The following is a 16,663-nucleotide window of genomic DNA, read 5'->3' as shown; positions in this document are numbered from 1 at the left end:
GCTTAGCCTCTCTATCTGCCCGGGCGTTACCTCTGGCCACATCTTGATCCTCCCTTTGATGGGCTTTACAGTGTACCACCGCCACTTCCGAGGGGAGTTGTACAGCTTCTAGGAGCTGGAGGATTTGGGGCCCGTACTTGACTGGGGAGCCTTGGGCTGTCAGCATTCCCCTTTGCTTCCATAGGCCAGCATGAGCATGCAGCACACCAAAAGCATACTTTGAATCAGTAAAAATGTTGACCCGCTTTCCTTTTGACAGTTCAAGTGCACGGGTCAGGGCTATCAGTTCGGCAAGCTGGGCAGAGGTCCCAGCAGGCAAACCTTCAGCTTCCACAGTGTCATGGAGGGTCACAACAGCATAACCCGCCCTCCTTCGCCCACCTATTACAGTACTGCTACCATCAGTGTACCACTCATAATCTGCATTTGGGAGGGATACATCCTTTAAATCCGGACGGCTGGAGTACTGGGCATCTATGATCTCTAAACAGTCATGTTCCTGTTCCTCTGTTTCTGGCAAGAGAGTGGCTGGGTTAAGGGAGTGGCAAGGTGACTTCAGAGTTCTCTAACAGCTTAGCCTGATACCGAGCAATCCGAGCCTGGGTGAGCCAAAGCCCTCCCTTTGCATCCAATAAGGCTCGGACCATATGGGGAGTATAGATTTGCATAACCCCTCCCAATGTTAGCGTCTCAGCTTCCTCAAGCACTAGGGCAGTAGCTGCGACCACCCGTAAACATGCCGGCCAACCCTTTGCAACCTGATCCAGTTGCTTAGAAAAATAAGCCAGGGGACGTCTCCATGCTCCTAACAGCTGTGTGAGTACTCGTAGGGCCACCCCCTTTCGTTCATGTACATACAACTGAAACGGCTTAGAGAGATCCAGCAGGCCCAGAGCCGGGGCTTCCATCAACTTCCTTTTCAAGATTTTAAATGCCCTGTCAGCCTCTGGGGTCCAATAGAAGGGGTCATGATCTACTCCTTTTACACAGTCGTACAAGGGTTTAGCCCACAGTCCAAACTCTTGGATCCATATCCTGCAAAAGCCTGCCATACCCAGAAATGCCCTGAGCCATTTACGAGTGCTTGGGGTAGGGACTTAGAATCATAGAATCATAGAATATCAGGGTTGGAAGGGACCTCAGGAGGTCATCTAGTCCAACCCCCTGCTCGAAGCAGGACCAATTCCCAGTTAAATCATCCCAGCCAGGGCTTTGTCAAGCCTGACCTTAAAAACCTCTAAGGAAGGAGATTCTACCACCTCCCTAGGTAACGCATTCCAGTGTTTCACCACCCTCTTAGTGAAAAAGTTTTTCCTAATATCCAATCTAAACCTCCCCCACTGCAACTTGAGACCATTACTCCTCGTTCTGTCATCTGCTACCATTGAGAACAGTCTAGAGTCATCCTCTTTGGAACCCCCTTTCAGGTAGTTGAAAGCAGCTATCAAATCCCCCCTCATTCTTCTCTTCTGCAGACTAAACAATCCCAGCTCCCTCAGCCTCTCCTCATAACTCATGTGTTCCAGACCCCTAATCATTTTTGTTGCCCTTCGCTGGACTCTCTCCAATTTATCCACATCCTTCTTGAAGTGTGGGGCCCAAAACTGGACACAGTACTCCAGATGAGGCCTCACCAAGGTCGAATAGAGGGGAACGATCACGTCCCTCCATCTGCTCGCTATGCCCCTACTTATACATCCCAAAATGCCATTGGCCTTCTTGGCAACAAGGGCACACTGCTGACTCATATCCAGCTTCTCGTCCACTGTCACCCCTAGGTCCTTTTCCGCAGAACTGCTGCCTAGCCATTCGGTCCCTAGTCTGTAGCTGTGCATTGGGTTCTTCCGTCCTAAGTGCAGAACCCTGCACTTATCCTTATTGAACCTCATCAGATTTCTTTTGGCCCAATCCTCCAATTTGTCTAGGTCCTTCTGTATCCTATCCCTCCCCTCCAGCGTATCTACCACTCCTCCCAGTTTAGTATCATCCGCAAATTTGCTGAGAGTGCAATCCACACCATCCTCCAGATCATTTATGAAGATATTGAACAAAACCGGCCCCAGGACTGACCCTTGGGGCAGTCCACTTGATACCGGCTGCCAACTAGACATGGAGCCATTGATCACTACCCGTTGAGCCCGACAATCTAGCCAGCTTTCTACCCACCTTATAGTGCATTCATCCAGCCCATACTTCCTTAACTTGCTGATAAGAATACTGTGGGAGACAGTGTCAAAAGCTTTGCTAAAGTCAAGAAACAATACATCCACTGCTTTCCCTTCATCCACAGAACCAGTAATCTCATCATAAAAGGCAATTAGATTAGTCAGGCATGACCTTCCCTTGGTGAATCCATACTGGCTGTTCCTGATCACTTTCCTCTCATGCAAGTGCTTCAGGATTGATTCTTTGAGGACCTGCTCCATGATTTTTCCAGGGACTGAGATGAGGCTTGACAGATAGCTTCCTTTCTTTTGCTTGAAAGCTGACGCTCCCCTTGCCGTATGTGAAACCCGAGGTACTGTACCTCTGGGAGGGTGATTTGAGCCTTATTCCGTGCTACCCGATATCCCCGGAGTCCAATAAAATTCAGGAGGCTCACGGTGGCTTTAAGGCAGGGGGTTTGGCCCACAGTGGCAATTAACAAATCATCTATATACTGCAGAAGGAGGGCCTCCTCATTATCCCACTCCTCTAGGTCCCTGGCCAGAGCCTGGCCAAAGAGGGTGGGGGAGTTTTTAAATCCCTGGGCCAACACTCTCCAGCAAAGTTGCTTTTTAACCCTATTTTGGTCTTCCCACTCGAAGGAGAAGATCTCCTGTGATGGGGTGGCAACTGGGATGGTAAAGAAAGCATCTTTCAGATAGAGGACTGAAAAATGGGTATACTGTCCCCCTATAGAAGCCAATAAGGTATACTGGTTAGGGATAAGAGGGTGCAGAGTCTTAACCCGTTCACTGACTGCCCTTAAGTCCTGTACCAGCCGATACGTGCCATCAGGCTTCGGTATGGGTAGAATGGGAGTGTTCCAGGCTGACTGACATTCCCGGAGAATACCATACATTAGGAATTGATCTATACTGTCCTGTAAACCTTCTCTGTCTTCCCTCTTGATTGGATACTGTTTTACTTGCACTGGGCCTTTCTCTGGTATGAGCTGAATAGTAATGGGGTCTGGTGGGTGGCCTTTCCTGGGATCCCTGATGCCCACACGAGGGGGTACACCTGGTCTTCCCACGGGCTGCATTCTGGGGCTTGCATTGCTGAGGGCTCAACTGCAAGGGTCATGATCCATGCATTCTCAGGGGGTAAGGTAAGGGTTATTTCATCCTCAATAAAATGCAGGGTGGCACCTAGGCGGCAGAGCAGGTCCCATCCCAGCAGAGGTGTTGGGCACTCAGGGAGGTATACCAGCTTGTGGGATATAGTCCTGTCTCCCAAAGCACATTCCATTGGGACATACACTGGGCACTTGGTGTCTTTGCCTGTGGCTCCCACCATGTTAAGGGAATCTGCTACTGGCAGCTGAAGGGGTCGATTTACGGCAGTTCGTGCCGCTCCAGAGTCCACTAAAAAATCTATTTCTGAGCTTCCCACCCGCATCTTTACTCAGGGTTCCGGGGGTAGGGTGGTCCGTCTCCCCTGACACCCCTATTCCTGCTCCACCATCGCCATCATAGGGGCACCCCCCTTTTCTTTCCTCTTTGGGCACTCATTCTTCCAGTATCCCTCTTGTCGACACAAGGCACACTGGTTGTGACCCAGTTGTCTCTCCTGCGAGCCCAGACGTTCGCGTCCACGGCCCCTTCCTCCCTGGCCACTTCCCTTAGTGCCGGCCTTTACCACTGTTACCATCAGTCTCACTTGCTTTCTCTCCTTCTCTGTATCTCTCAGACTATAAGCTCGGTTTGCAGTCTCTAAGATTTGTGCCATGGTCATGCCCATTAAAACCTCCTTTTTTTGTAACTTTCTCTTAATATCAGGGGCTGCTCTGCTCGTAAAAATTCCCTTAATAATTGACTCAGTTGCCTGATCTTCGGGGTCTGCATTAGTGTTCTGTCGAATCGTGTCCCGAATACGCTGTAGAAAGGTCTCTGGGCTTTCTTTTAAATCCTGCATTACTTCATATGGCTTTGCCCAATTATTATGTCGGACAGCCAAGTGACGGAGTCCATGCAAAAGCAATTCCTTATAGGAGGTAAGGCGGGTCATATCCCCAGGATTATTTGGATCCCACTTGGGGTCTGCTCGGGGGACTTGTGCATCCAGGTCAGGGACATTAATACGATCCTGGTCGTACCGTTTGTGCACCTCCTCCCTTGCCTTGGACACAATCTGTTGTCTTTCAACCTCAGACAATAGGGTTCACAGGAGGATCTTACAATCATCCCAGTCCGGCTTGTGGCTGCTAAGACATCCCTCAAAAACTGAAATAACCTGCTTGGGTTGGTGGAAAACTCTCCTGCCTGTGCTTTGAAAGCAGCCAAGTCCACAGAATTAAAGGGAACATGAGTATAAACCTGCATAGTCGTGGCCGGACGCCTGTCCGATCCAGACTGGGAGACTTCAGTTTTGGTGATTAAGGGGTATAGGCCAACCATTGGGGACTTACAAGGTGTGGGTGTAGGGGCCAAAGGGGACACCGGCTCTGCCACAATGGGGGTGGGGGTCTGGGGACTAACATTAGCTGCTACCGAACCAGTCGGAGTCAGATTACAGTGCTGTAAAATATCTGGTCGAGTACATAAAGCCAAAAGCAAATGCGCATACATATGTTCATTCCACTTCCTTGTTCTCTGACAGAACAGGAGTAACTGGAGGATCGTGTTGTAATTAATTGACCCTCCTAGTGGCTACCACTCCTGGTCCTCTAGATGATATTGAGGCCAGTCAACTGTACAGAATCGTTTTAATTGACTCTTAGTCATCGGATCCACACCAAAAACCTTCCAGTTTGCTAGAATGCATTCTAGGGGCGTACACCGTGCCCTAACCCCTGAACTCTATCCCTGTCCCATACCTACAGGGTAACTCTGGGCGTCCCCACGTTTCAACAGAGCATACAATCCAGATCTCAAAAGGTTCCTACCTTATCCAAGGGACCAGTTCCTCACCATCGCCCGCAGTTGCTTCTCCACTATATGAGTGTGTTGCACCGTTGTGCCCTCTGGGGTCGATCAAATCGCATCTCCTCCGAGGCCCCCGATGAACTCACCGGTGCGCACTGGGCGTCGGTTCTCACCGCAATCCTCGACCTCCAGTAGGGGTCGGGGCAAGGCTAAATAGCGGCCTCGTTGCCCACTCAGGGACGCCAAAATCTGTTGCCGGCACCCAGTGCCAGAGGCGAGCAACAGGAGGGGTTCGTTGCCTGGTGTGCATCACCCAATAATCACAACGGGGTGGAGAAGCAGAAAAGTTTATTTGAAGCTTCAAAGAAGGTATAGGGAAAATAGAATCTCAAATCCTGCACACAGAGCAGGAAGTTACACAGGCTTTTATACATCCTTTCTTCAGCATACTTATCCAAGAGCAAGCTGCCCTAAGTATCCATATAGCCAGCCAATCCAGTTACCAGCTAGTTCCCTTGTTCTCTGTACCATCTGTTAAACCATACATAAAGCTGCTTTATTCAACATAGTTCTTCCATATCTGCCCTGTCTGGCCTTGGTTAGTTTCAGGCAGTCTGACTCTGCAACATATTGTTGCAGATCCTCAGCATAACTGCTGTGAGTGCCTCCAGGCCGGGGGGCCAAGGACACTTGGGCCTAGTGCGAGGGGGCTTCATCGACACTCGTGGTCTTCCATCCCCTCGAGTTACCTAGTGGCCATGCCCAGTGTCCCCACCACCAACACTCTGCCCCAGCCCGGAGCCCCCTCCTGCACCAAGCTCCCTCCCAGAGCCTGCACCCCTCACTCCCTCACTCCCCGACACTCTGCCCCACACATGCAGACTGCTAGGCAGCAGCTTTGGTAACAGCACATCAGTCTCTAGGGGTCTCTGTGGTGCAAGGGGTCAGCGCGTTTGGCTGTTAACTGAGAGGATTGTGGTTCGAGCCCACCCCGGGAGGACGATAGGCTTGGGCTACTTCCTTGCTCCTCAAGACCTGCTGGAAGCCTCAAAGTCCCTTTTTTGCCACCTCAAAACCATCCCTGTTGGCCTCAATGGTTTCAGCTGGTGGCCCTCAGAGTGCGCTGGATGTGACCCAGAATCCCATCTCGCACCAGCCATGCCGGGGGCTCGGGCTCAATCCTCAAGGCCAAGTGCAAAAGGCCAAGTGCAGCCGGGAACATTTCACTCCCTTCCCACCCAAGCAGCAAGGGAGAAACGGATGAGACACGCCAGCTCAAAGACACCTCCTTCCCACTTCCCTGTTGCCTGCGCAAAGCCCTTGCCTCGTCAGGGAAGCGCGGCCATGCTGCCCCAGCCTGAGTCCCAGCCACAGCCTGGCCTGTCCCTGATGACGGAGTGTAGAGCCCCGCAAGTCAATGGCAGGTCGAGTCGGGAGCCTCGGCTCTTTCCCCTGAGAGCCTCACAGAGCTGCCCAGCGTCCTGAGAGCCTCCCTCGTGTTCTCCTGCAGCAGCCGCCTGCCGGTGCGGGTGGGAGAAGGGGACGAGGAAGCACGGCTGTCTCAGGCTGGGAGAGGAGCCCTTACCACACGCAGGCCTCTTGCCTTCAGCCCAGACAGCCAGAGGTGCCAGGGAGCTCCCTGGCAGGCCCCCGCCTCAGCCACCTCTGGCCTCATGGCCAAGGCTCTTGGCGCTCTGCTGGTCACCGACTCACTTGAAGGCCCAGAGCAAAAAGAAACAAGTGCAGCCCGAGCAGGGGACGGTTTCGATCCATCGACTTGTAGGTTATGGGCCCAGCAAGATGCTGCTGCGCCACTCTGCTGGGTCTTCAGCATGTGGATTTAGGGGCAGATTAACCTTTTGTGGGCCCTGATGCCAAACATATTTGTGGGCCCCTATGTCGTCACTGTGGGCTCCGAGCATGGGTCTGGTGTGGCAGGGCCATTGGTGCCCTAGTGTCCCCGGTCCTGAATCTCAGAGACATTTTTCATTTTGATCACACACCTCTACATGACTAGCTGCATTGCCATACACAGCTCCCTCAGCCCCCAGTTCTTCTCACTGAGCTCTACCCATGTGGGTTTACCAGTGTCCACAGTGAACAGAACTTTCAGAGTGATCAGGGAAGCTCCCCACAGATTTATCTCCTTCCTCATTCAGACCTTCTATAGCCACGTCTCCAGTGCCACCCCATGTCACCAGTCACTGTGTGTGCTCCCACTCTCAGCTCAAAGATCCAAAGCCAGCAGATGCCTGGTCAGTTCTGACAAATCCCTTCCCCAGCACCCATCCTGCCATTCGAGCAAGCCCCTTGCAAACACCATTTCCCCAAAGTGAGGACTTAGCCCTTGGGAATCTGAACACACCAGCCTTTCTCCCTCTGCTCCCATCTACAGGCTAGTCTACTGCCTGGTCCCCACCACCTCTCCCCATGCTTGTTTCCTTTCTACTTTGGACATGCTCCCCAGCCAGCTGGGACTATTCTCCCACTGCAAGGCTCACCTGCTTTCTCATTCCCTGATCCCCTTGACATTCCTTTCCTATGGGTGACCTCTGTTCCTTGAGGTTAATTCCAGTTTCTTTATCTGTTCTAGCTTTATGGCCCCCAATAGTCACAGAGCCACCTGCAGCTTCTCTGACTATAGCCATGGGGCCAATTGTCAGAGGCCAGCCTTAGATAGCCGCAGCTACTAGTCAAGGGAGGGGTGGCAATTCCAAGGCTGAGCATGCTTGAACCTAGCAACGGCGGCACTAGGGCCTCTAAATCCTCAGCACTGGCCCTAGGCAGCTGCAGACTCTGCAGTTAAGGGCTTCCCTCCTCTAGGCCATGGCTTTAAGTGCCTGAGATGCCCATCACCTGCAGCAGAGGCCACCAATTCCCACGCACCCTCAGCTGGCATGTAGTCATGCAGAAAGTGCAGCCTGGATGATTTTGGAGGCTGGGGTACCAGGAAGTTCCCATCCCTGAGCAGCAGCTCTGCAACAAGCTCACATGTCCCCCCTCCGCTCTGGGACCAGGGCCAGTTCTGCAGCGCTGTGAGAGGAGAGGAAGCGAGTGTTATGGGCCCCGTCTGAGCTCAGGCCTGGCACAATGGAGCCATTGGTGCCACGGTGAATCCGGTCCTGTCCGGACTAGCGCCTTGCAAGCTCTAGCGTGGGCAGGAGATCTGCAGGCTGCACAGCCTTGGTAACAGCAGACAGGTCTCTAGGTGTCTCTGTGGCGCAATGGGTCAGCGCGTTTGGCTGTTAACCGAGAGGATGGTGGTTTGAGCCCACCCAAGGATGCTAGTAACCTCGTGCTATTTCCTTGCTCCTCAAGATGTGCTGGGCACCTCAAAGGCCCCTTTTTGCCACCTCAAAGCCATCCCTCTTGGCCTCAGGGGGTTCAGCTGGTTGCCCGAAGAGTGCGCTGGGTGCAAATCAGAAACACATCTCCCAGCAGCCATGCCGGGCACTCGGGCTTAATCCTCAAGGTCGAGGGCTAAACCTTCAGCCAGGAATGTTTGGTCCCTTCCTGCCTCCACCAAGCAGCAAGGGAGAAACGGACGAGATGTGCCAGCTAGAAGACGCCTCCCCTCCCACTTCCCTGTCGGCTGCGCAAAGCTCTTGGTGTGTCTCATGCCTCGTCAGGGAAGCGCGGCCATGCTGAGTCCCGGCTGCAGCCTGGCCCGCCCAGGCTGATGGAGTGCAGAGCCCCGCGAGTCAACGGCAGGTCGAGTCAGGGCCGCATAACCCGCCCTTTCCGTGCTCCGGGGCTGGGGAGCCTGGGGCCGCACAGCCCACTCTGGGGCTGGGGGGAAGCCTCGGGGCACAAGCCTCTGGCGGGAGCTGGCTGCTGCAGTGGAACCCAGGGTGTCTCTAGAAGAACTTTTGGAGCTGACCGGGGGAAAACGCCTTTGATAACAGCTAGCTCACGTTTAAACTGACTTTTTTTAAACCATTTTTATCACACTAACTAACCCTTGAATCCTAGTGTCACCCCCCATAAAATGACTTCAGCCTTGTATTTTACCCAGGGTAAAACTAAACATCCCTTCAGAAACAATGGAGTGGAGATCAATCCCTTTTCAGAGTTAATGCACATGAAAGAACCATGTTATGTTTCATCCCGTATGTCCTGGTCCCATCGCCTTTCCCTCCTCTCCGTTACAAGTTGTGGTATTTTGCACAGAAACTTTATTTCCTCAGAGAGACCTGGGAACAAGGGCTGCCTGCTACACGGTACCAGATAAACACCTTTAATAGGAGACAGCCGTCCCTGTCAGGAAATCATCTCCCATCTTCAGAGATGCAGGTGCGGGGAAAGCAGCAGCCTCTCCCTACAGCACCCAGCTGTTGCTCCTGGATGCACGGCCTTGGTGTTTGCTGGCGCCACCAGCAGGGGATCGGCGTCATGTACCTCCCAGCCCCTTGGGGCTCCAGGCAGCACATCTGCAGGCATGTGGGGCTGGAGGTGTTCTTGACGGGGTAGGAATCTTCAACTCTGCAGGCAGCTGGTGAGTTCCCAACTCACCTACCAGGGGGCTGAGAGGCTCTGGGGGAAGACTTTGGGCTCCAGCTTGCCAGGGCTCCAGGAGTGGGCTTGGGGTTTCAGGGCCCCTCCCTCCCTCGTGTCAGCCCCGGGGCTCTGGGCTTTAGCCTACCCACCTCCAGCCCTCCCCAGCTCCAGCCACAGGGCTTCAGCAGAGGGCTCTGGGCTTCAGCCCATGGGCTATGGCTTCAGGCTTCAACCCCCGGGATAGTGGGGCTCCAGCTTGGAAAAATTGCCACAGCTGCCACCAGCAAAAGTTGGTGGCCACACTCTGAGGCCACCAAAAAAATGGTGATAGAACCCCTGCTCCAGAGCACGGAGGAGCAGCAGCTAAGGCCAGCGGGCAGCCTGGGCTGGGCAGATGCTCAGAGCAGAGCCCTAAAGGGCTGTCCTGTCTCCCTCCTCAGCAGCAAACCATCAATCCCCCTGACCCCTGAGACAGCAGCCCGGGGCTAAGGGCAGCACCCACTGGGGATTTCTCAACTTGCTCCCACTGGGGTACGCAAGGACCTGGGGGTGTTTCTAGCGGAGCCGTTGGAACTGAAGTGGGGAACCAGCCTTTTATAACAGGCAGCTCAAGAATGGTATCAGATAAGCAGACTATTGCTTTAACTACTAGGCCACCTTGCCCAATGAATGGCCTCTTATTTCCTTGTTTCTAAGGTCTCTGCTTCCTGCGACCTTTTCCCCAAGTTCATTGGCTGGCTGGGCATGGGAGGGTCTGTACTCTTGAAAAAGACCAAGTGCCAGGGACAAAACACTCCAATCCCGCCTGGTGCGGGGAGCCAGGTTTGCTCTTCAAATTCTGTCGTTCGTAAATGTCCAGGTCTGGGAATGTCCCACAGAAGCCTTTCTAATGGGCAGCTGGCTGCAGAGCAGTTAAACTGCACAGAGCTCCTGTGGAGGACAGATGGGAATTAGAAACATTTTGAGGATCGTTTGGGAAATTAGCCTTTGTTGACAAGGTTTGTCTCTGTTCCTATTTCACCTTCCGGTGTTATGCAGAGGGATCTTTGGCTTATTTTTGTGAGCTTAAAAACTATCTCTGAAACTTTATTTACTCAAACTGGCGCTGGCGAGATAAGGAACAATTCAGGCTGTCACGGAACTGAGGGCGGGAGATCATTTTTTGACTGGGAGAGGGACACCTCCTCTTGAAGGTGTTTGTCTGGCTGGCAGCCCTGGTTCCCAGGTCTCTCCTGAGGGAAGAAAGTTTCTATGCAAAATACCAAAACTTGTAAGGGAGAGGAGGGAAAGGTGATGGCCACATGATGAGGCCAGCATGAACCATAACGTGGTGCTTTCACGTGGAACGACTCTGAACATTGACTGATCTCCACTCTCTTGGATTTGAAGAGATGTTTACTTTTGGACTTGGGAAACTATGAGGCTGAAGCAATTATATCAGGGGTCTGAAACTCCCAGCCTCCGGGACATTTGCGGCCCGCGAACCTCCCGAATGTGGCCTGCAGAGCCTTAGCGGTTTTGCCGCCAGTTCTCTCCCTTGGCCCCACCTGCTTCCCCCAGACACTCCCCCCACCCCCTGACTCCAGGGGCCCCGGCAGTGCAGCGGAGCTGAGCGGCGTCTTCCTGCTCGCTCCAGAGGCTGCCGGCCCCTCCCTGTGGCCCCGGGTCAAGGGGGGGCTGTGCCTGCGCGTGCTGCCCCTCCCTGAGCGCCCCTGCAGCCAATGGGGCACTGTGGGGGTGGTGCCTACGGCCAACAGGGAGTGGAGGCTCCCCCCACCTTGGAGCCCCAGGTAAGCACCGCACCTCCAACCCCCTCCCAGAGTCTGCATCCCCACCCCACATACCCCCTCCCATCCCCAACTCTCTCCCAGAGCCTACATCACATCCTCCAGCCTCCAAACTCCCTCCCAGAGCCTGCACCCCCTTCCCACACACCCCCTCCCGACCCCAAACACCCTCCCAGAGCCTGCATCCCCACCCCCTGCCCCAGTCCGGAGCCTGCACCCAGGACCCGAACTGCATCCCAGAGCCTGCACCCCAGACCCCCCTCTCCCACCCAAACTCCCTTCCAGCACTGGGTGGCTCAAAGCACCAACCTTCCCCTCAGCAGCGGAAGGTGGGAACCAGCTCGATCACACAGAAGGAGGCTCCCCACCTCTGTTGCTGCCGTCCTGCAGCCTTTCCTATGGATTTGTTTTAGTAATGCAACCCCCGCCAACCCATCCATCTATGAACTAAAGAGACAAGCCCCTAAACGTGGACTCCAGTAGTGCAATGGCTTAGGGCACAGGACTTATAGAGCAATGCTGCAGTTGTGAGTTCAAACCCTAGCTAGAGTACTGGCTTTCTGTAAGCAGGTGGCTTCTGCCAATCATTTTGCCCTGCAGAAAATACAATTCCAGCCCAGCAGACACCGAGGTCCCTTCCTTTACCGAGTGCAGGGCAGATTCACACATCTACAAGGCTCCGCTCTCCACCAGCCACCTGTGTCAGGAGGGGTCAAGCAGAGCCCAGAGCGCTGCCCATCCTGTGATTCTTCACCCCCTGACTCCCCTTCAATCTTTGCTCCCCAAATCACCTGTGTGCACACCCTCCTGGCTGTGAGACTCAAACCCTGCCTGACTTCTGTATGTTGGTATGTTTTGTGTCTGTCATGTTGATGTGCATGTGTGTCCTGGGTGATTTTTGTGAATGCCTTCCCCAGTTTTGTGTGCGCGTGTGTATGATTTTTGCATGCATATTCTTTTTTGCTTAGTATTCTTTTGGTATGTGGATTTTGTGTTTTCTTGTTGTGTGCTTTTTCTGTGTTTTTTGGTGTGGATTTGTTCTGTATATGTTTTGAGCCATTAATTAACTCTAAGCGATGCTTTGTAATTGACATGGACACCTTACAACACAAACCGCTCAATTGACACTACTCTCTCTGAAAAAAGAAAAGGAGGACCTGTGGCACCTTAGAGACTAACAAATTTATTTGAGCATGAGCTTTTGTGAGCTACAGCTCACTTCATCCGATGCAGTGAGCTGTAGCTCATGAAAGCTTATGCTCAAATAAATTGGTTAGTCTCTAGGGTGCCACAAATCCTCCTGTTCTTTTTGCGGATACAGACTAACACAGCTGCTACACTGGATACTCTCTCTGAGTTGACACTTTCGCTTGCTTGTAATTGAGATTCACCCTGTCAAGGTTCCTTCTCCACTCTGAATGCTAGGGTACAGATGTGGGGACCTGCATGAAAACCTCCTAAGCTTACTTTTACCAGCTTAGGTTAAAACTTCTCCAAGGTACAAACTATTTTATCTTTTGCCCTTGGACTTTCGCTGCCACCACCAAACGTCTAACACCAGTTATTGGGAAAGAGTTTGTTTGGAAACGTCTTTCCCCCCAAAATCCTCCCAAATCTTACCCCCTTTTTTCTGGGGAAGGTTTGATAAAAATCCTCACCAATTTGCATAGGTGACCACAGACCCAAACCCTTGAATCTTAAGAACAATGAAAAAGCATTCAGTTTCTTAAAAGAAGAATTTTAATAGAAGAAAAAGTAAAAAGAATCACCTCTGTAAAATCAGGATGGTAAATACCTTACAGGGTAATTAGATTCAAAACATAGAGAATCCCTCTAGGCAATACCTTAAGTTACAAAAAGACACAAAAACAGGAATATCCATTCTATTCAGCACAGCTTATTTTCTCAGCCATTTAAAGAAATCAGAATCTAATGCATATCTAGCTAGATTACTTACTAAGTTCGAAGACTCCATTCCTGTTCTGTCCCCTGCAAAAGCATCACACAGGCAGACCCAGACCCTTTGTTTCTCCCCACCTCCAGCTTTGAAAGTATCTTGTCTCCTCATTGGTCATTTTGGTCAGGTGCCAGCAAGGTTATCCTAGCTTCTTAACCCTTTACAGGTGAAAGGGTTTTTCCTCTGGCCAGGAGGGATTTTAAAGGGATTTACCCTTCCCTTTATATTTATGACAACGCTTATGAACGCAAACCGCTCAATTGACTTGACTTGCTCAATTGGTTCTGCTCAATTGACTCTACTCTGTAAACTGATACTTTGTAATGGAGATTGGCACTTTTTGTAACAACAACCGCGGAAAGCCCTTAACTGGCACAGCTGGCATAGGACTAAATTCCTATAAAAATGGACTCTGAGAACTGAGAACTTTCAGTCTCCGGTTCTGCCACCACCCTCCAGGAGCATCGGATGCGCATCTGACACGGACTTGGCTCCATTCTCGTGTCCAGGCCACCTGGCCAGTGCTCTGTCATGGGCAACGTCTAGGCTGGTCACTATAACCTCTATGCAGAACTTGTATGACTCAATGTATGAAAGTATCTGTAGATAAGTAAGGAATAAGTAGTGACATAGTTGTGTGTGAAAAGAAAAGGAGTACTTGTGGCACCTTAGAGACTAACCAATTTATTTGAGCATAAGCTTTCGTGAGCTACAGCTCACTGTGTGTGTTTTCTATATTTTTATTATATTTACAATAAATGTGGCATTTTGCCTTGTCCCTTTTACAAGATCCTGTTGGTCTTATTTTATTAGTATAACACAGACACCCTCCCCCAGCTCTCCCTGCGCCCTGGGCTCACACCTGGGTGTCTCCCGAATCCTTGGCGTTGTCCAGCATGTCTCCCTCCAAAGAAGTCACCTGGCCTCATCTTAGACGCCATCTTTATATTGCTCTTCTCCGTCCCAGAGCTTCTGCTCTGCTCCTCAGACCCATCTGTCCTCAGCTCCGCAAGCAGAGGGGAAGGGGCACCGTGGGAATCACACACGCCCCATTCCAGACACCCCATCACATCCACAGGGCTCCCAAACCAGGACACCAGGCCCCACCCCGAGGGAGCAAAAAGTCTTTGTGAGCCCAGCACACACCAGACAGGAAAAGATTAACACCCACACCCAGCTGTGATGGTGCTCCCTGTGAGAGCCAGCTGAGGTCACTCAATCACAGTGAACTGCAAACAGACCAGGGCAGACAAACCCCAAACACTGGTGGATATTCCAATAGTTAGATTTACCCAGCCAGCCCAAAACAGCTGCTATAGCACCTCCCTGGTTACTCAGACGTCCAAATAATACAGTTCCCTTAAGGTGCCCAGCCTCAGGCCTCCATCCAGACACACATGTCAAGCATATGATGATCAATTCTGAAAATCTTCTTTCATCACACAAAAGAAAATGTTCTCCTGACCCCAAAGGACCAAGCCCCAGACCACGGTCAAATGAGAACTCAGATCTTCCCCCAAATACACGCTTACAGTCAATTCTTATTAACTAACTAAAATTTATTAAAAAAGAAAAGAGAGATAATTGGTTAAAAGATCAATATACAGACAGACTTGAGTTCAATTCTTGAGGTTCAGACACACAGCAGAGACAAGCTTGTAGTCGCCAAAAGTCTTTTTGGAAATAGTCCACAGGTTACAGTCCGATGTCCATATTCAGGGTGACTCCAGTCAATGACTGGGGATCTCAATCCTTATGGCTCAGGGTTTCCCCCTCTTGAAACCCAAAGCAGGTCTGAGATGAAGAAGGATCAAGTCCCAAGGTTTTTATACATTTCCTGTTGGAGAAAACAATTGGCTTAACTTTCCTTCTTCCAAACATCATGGCAATTAGCACAGGATAATTTATCCATTAAACAGTTCAGATACAGGTGATCACAACCTTCAAAGAGACACAGACAATAATACTATGTCACTCAAGAGTCTTCCTAAATGTTAATATTCCTTTTTTGATCTTTGAATCAAAGCTCTGGCCCTAGACAAGACTTGTTTGCTTACATCACAAGACCTGAGCAGACATCTACTCTTCTACCTCTAACAATGCAGACTTGCATTTCAAAGCTCTATTCAATTACATCTCTCCCTACCCAGTCTTTAAAGTTCGGGGGAGGAGGAGGTCGGGGGTGGGGTGCTGAGGATGGTGGGGAGAGGAGGAGGAAATTGGGGGCGGGGTGCTGAGTATGGTGGGGAGGAGGCGGTCGGGGGAGGGGCGCTGAGGACAGGGGGAGGAGGAGGTCAGGGGTGGGGTGCTGAGAATGGGGGAGGAGGGAGGAGGTCGGGGGCGGGGCACTGAGGACGGGGAGGGGTTTGGGGGCAGGGGGGTTGTGGGGCGCAGGCTCCAGGAGAGGTTTTGGGGTGGGAGGGTGGGGCAGTTGGAGGTTCGGGGTCCAGCCGGGTGGTGCTTGGCTCAGGTAGCTCCCGGTTGGCAGCTCTGCGAGACTCAGGCTGGCCCCACGCTCAGGGGGTGACTCCAGATTCACCCCGAGGCAGCTGATCCTAATCTGGGCAGAGGCCCCAACTCTGTGGGTGCTCTGGGGCTGGAGCACCAGGGGGAAGAAGAGGGGTGCTCAGCACCGACTGGGGTGACCAGCCATCAGGTGACCAAGGGAGCCCAGCTAGCTGGTTGGGGCAGGGTGGTTTACGGGGGGAAGCCCCGACAGGAGACAGGGGAAGCCAGGACAACAAGGTGGGGTGGCAAGTGGTGACCAGACTCTCGCCTCCAGGGTCTAGTCTAGCTCAGGGTCCAGCTCAACTTCCTCCCTGCGCCACTGGCCCCCTAGTCCACTTCTGCCACCAGGTCAACCCAGGAACTAAGGCAGGAACGGGGTGAGGCAGCAAGTCAAGCTGAGCAAGGCAGGCAAAAGTGCATCTTGCCTTCATGGGCCTCTCACAACGATGTCCTTTTTGTGTGCCATGGCTAACAAAACATCCCTGACAGAGAAGCAGCAGGCCAAAGGGGAGCCATGCAGCTGCTGAAGTAGCTCAGTTGGGAGCGCGTTAGACTGAAGATCTAAAGGTCCCTGGTTCAATCCTGGGCTTTGGCAGGTCCTTTTCTCCCTCTTTGGAGCAGAGGTGGCTTGTTTTCTGGAGCACAGCAGCACCTTTACCTGCTACAGTGTCCAGTCCAAAATATCAGCCCCCCGGTGCAAAAACGCTACCTTAGGATGTAAACAGGAGGTTTCCAGCACTGGGATACCTGACAGAGAGCTCACTGGGGGGAGTAACAGCTGCTGACTCTGAGGGTCCTGGGCTAAATCCACTTGCAGGTGGAAGCGTTTCAATTTATTTCACTGA

General features: G+C 52.1%; 1 non-coding gene across 1 annotated transcript; it reads left to right on the top strand.

Annotated features, from left to right (window-relative positions):
• The first annotated feature begins 16,340 nt into the window (after positions 1–16,340).
• On the top strand, positions 16,341–16,413 carry TRNAF-GAA (transfer RNA phenylalanine (anticodon GAA)). Its single transcript has one exon. It is a non-coding gene; the product is annotated as a tRNA-Phe (tRNA).
• The last annotated feature ends 250 nt before the right edge of the window (positions 16,414–16,663 follow it).

This window comes from Lepidochelys kempii, chromosome 12 (assembly GCF_965140265.1).
Source record: "Lepidochelys kempii isolate rLepKem1 chromosome 12, rLepKem1.hap2, whole genome shotgun sequence".
Lineage (NCBI taxonomy): Eukaryota > Metazoa > Chordata > Testudines > Cheloniidae > Lepidochelys > Lepidochelys kempii.
Note: the sequence above shows the minus strand (reverse complement) of the source record. Positions and strands in the feature narration are given on the sequence as shown.